The sequence below is a fragment of the Stegastes partitus genome, unplaced genomic scaffold, assembly GCF_000690725.1.
Source record: "Stegastes partitus isolate 25-593 unplaced genomic scaffold, Stegastes_partitus-1.0.2 Scaffold1033, whole genome shotgun sequence".
NCBI lineage: Eukaryota > Metazoa > Chordata > Actinopteri > Pomacentridae > Stegastes > Stegastes partitus.
In genome coordinates, this window is record NW_007578764.1 from 317,674 (window position 1) to 320,920 (window position 3,247).

Genomic DNA, 3,247 nt, shown 5'->3' on the forward strand with positions numbered 1-3,247 from the left:
TAACCCACCAGACCAACAGGAGCCATGCTAGGCTAAAGGCTACCCGCTCCAGACCAACAGGATCCATGCGAAGCTAAAGGCTAACCCCTCCAGACCAGCAGGATCCAACAGGGACTGAAAACTACAAACAACCAGTTCTTGCCCTTTTTCACTTCACTCTGTTCTTTCTTTTTTTCTTCAGGGATGTTCGGCTTCCCTTCTTCACCTCCTACTCATCATCACCACCACAGCAAGAGGAAGAAGTGTCCTAATGATTGAACTCTTGAAGACATTTTAAAGTTAAAGGATCTTAGATTCCTAATTGTCTCTTTTCATTGAAGCCATTGTTCAGTGTTTACATGAGAAGTTATTCAGCATCACATGGAGGAATGTAGGATTAAATTTCACAGTCAGATGTTTAGTGTGTTTCTCATAATAAAATGAGTTCAGTTTCTCGAATGTGAGAAATCCAAGACCCTGAACTGAAATAAGAAAGAAGCCTTTTCAGACATTCAGTCCTTTTAATTCATATTTTGCCTCAAAATGAACTTCTTTCTCATGTTTGTGTTGATGGTTTGACACAAGTGTCGGACAGGTTTCTGCATCACTGTGGAGTCGGAGGAACAGCATCACAGTGGCAGCGTGGAGGTTTTCTAAGTCGCAAAGGGTTTGTCGTTTTTGCTGCAACAACACAAGTGATTACTGGAAACAACCAGCAGCAAAGAGCAACTAGCTTAGCCTAGGAAATGAGGTTTAGACAGCTGAAAGCTAACAACCACGCAGAACAAATGGAAAATGGTCTGTAAAAATGTCTAGAAATGACTGAAATCAGATCTCAAGAACTGTGAAGGTCTCATATACCCGAGTTCTTCTGTTGAGCTTACTTCTAGGTCTTCTTTGTATAGTGTTGGGTTTGGGTTCAGTTAATCTGTTTGAGTCCAGTTGCTTAGAATTAGCGTCTAAGGCCACAGAGCTTAGCGTTAGCTGAAGATCTAGTTAGTGTCTGGATTTAGTTAGCTTAGAATTAGCTTCTAGGCCCATTTAGGTATGAGTTAGCATTGTGTTCAGTTAACTTTGAGTCCGTATAGCTAAAAATTAGCTTCCAAGCCAATTTAGCTCTGAATTAGCTTTGGGTTTAGTTAACCTCTAAGTTCTGTTTACTTAGAATTAGCCTATAGGTCCATTTAGCGCTGTGTTATGTTTGGGTCAGTTGACTTAAGTCCAATTTTCTTAGAATTAGCGTCCAGGCCCAGTTAGCTCCAAGTCAGCCTTGGTTTCAGTCAGCTTCAATTAAAATTCTGTGTTCTTATGTTACAGGTAGAATTCAAACTAAAGCTGTCTTCTGGCCGACTGAATGTCTCGAGACTGAGCGTAGAATTAACATCCAAGTCCATGTAGGTCAGATGTGGCATAAGGTACAGTTTGTATCTGGGTCAGGTTTTCTTAGAACTGGTGTCAAGTTAGCATATGTTTTCACATTTTTTAAAGACACTGAAAAGTTAGCGTCCCGCCCTTGCAGCCTCTCTCTGTCGTGGGCTTCAGCACGGCCGGCGGCAGCATGCAGGCAGGTGTGCCGAATTACTAATCAGCTGATTGGTGCTTCAGGATTGGTCCGCTCCAGTTGCGACTTTTCTGTCTGCTGGTATTTCAGCTGCGGTCGGATTAGGTTCCAGCGCCACACCGTCGAACCATTCACCAGTTCTGCTGCCGATCACCACCACCAACACTCCACCCTTCACGGACTTTCTACCACCGGACTCCGCACTACTTCTGTCTGCTCTGGTTCCTGGTTCAGCTATCCTCCGGTTCACTCCGCCGCCAGCTGTTGCTCCCGGCACTCCTCATATCGAGCCAGTTAAGCCGTCACCGCTCTGTCTGCTGTTTTTACAGTCACCGTATTTTGCTTGTAAATGTAGTTTGTCGTTGATTAGTTGTTTTCCCTGTTTGCCAGCTCGCCTTCAGCTTCATTCACTATCTCCTGTCAGTGTGTCCGTGTTATTGTTCAGTTAGTCTGCCTGTCTTCTCAGCATTTAGTCTGAGCTCACTTGGTTCCGGTTTAGGTTTCGTTTCTTTTTGCAAACTCAGCATTGTTTTCCTTAGCTCCTTAGTTCTTCCTATTTTCAGTCTGCCAGTTCATTTCAGCACATAGTTGAGCTCTTTGACTTATTTTCTTCTTGTCCAGTTAGTACCTGGTGTTGGTTGAGCTTTTTGTAACTGTATTGTTTTTGGATTCTCTTTGTTGTGTAATAAATTGTTAAACCGCTTCGGTCTGCTGTGTCTCTGTTGCCCTGCACTTGAGTCTCCACCCTGCGCGTAACAGTTGGCTTCAGATCCACTAAAAGTTAGCTTTGATTAAACTTCTAGATCAGTTTGGAATCGCTTCAGGTGCATTCAACTTTGCGCTTAGCTTCGTTACCACATTAACATAGAGCTACGATGGCCAGTTAACCTCTGGCTGCAGTCTAGTAAAACCCACGGACTACAGGATGGACTTTAGCTTATGAGCTCACAACCTTCCTGAGTTTGTGCGAAGCTAGGCTATCCACAGAGGTGAAATTCATAGGGATGACTGAGAACAGGAAGATTTAAGCGAAGCATTTGGTGTCTGCATAACATTTGACCTTCAAGGCACATAATCAGTAAGAACGAATATGCAGTTTCACTCATGTTTATAGATGATTCTGTTCTTTTATGAGATTTAACTGAGACATAATAAAAATGGACAAAATGTTTTTCCTAGAGCATTTTTAACCATACAGAACTTCAAGATTCTACAATTCTAGTTTCATCAGCAGACACTTTTATCCAGAGCGACGTCCACCTGAGAGCAGATCCAACACCAGCACGGATCTGGTCAGGAGAAGACAACCTGGATCAGAGCCATAGAGCCGGTTCAGTGTGACAGGGTTCTGATGCCAGTAGCAGGCTGTAGGGAGGGGACAGGACATTTAGTTTTAGGGTTTGTTTGTTTCCAGGCTGTCAGGTGTTGAGTGAAGAGCTGCTCTTCAGTCAGTTCTTACAGACTGAGAGGGAGTCAGCAGGTGGACCAGTTTGGTAACTGGTTCCACCACCAGAACCACAGAGGAGGAGAGTCCAGCTACCGACCTGGGCCCTGTTATGGTGGTTGGACCAGGAGGTTCTGGTTGGTCCAGTTAGTGAGCAGAGGGAGTGTAGACCTGAAGGAGAGAGTTCAGGCAGGAGGAGATGTTCTCTCTGTGGTTCTGCTTCAGTGTTTGGATTTGAAGCAGCTGGAAGCCAGTGATCGATC

The 3,247-nt window shown here is 44.3% G+C and overlaps 1 protein-coding gene across 1 annotated transcript in view; it reads left to right on the top strand.

Annotated features, from left to right (window-relative positions):
- lhfpl4b (LHFPL tetraspan subfamily member 4b) overlaps nucleotides 1-474 on the top strand; it is a 9,054-nt gene extending 8,580 nt beyond the window's left edge. Inside the window, exon 7 of the mRNA XM_008295235.1 lies at nucleotides 182-474. The gene's annotated coding sequence lies outside the window, so the exon portion shown is untranslated. The remainder of the gene's footprint in view (nucleotides 1-181) is intronic.
- The last annotated feature ends 2,773 nt before the right edge of the window (nucleotides 475-3,247 follow it).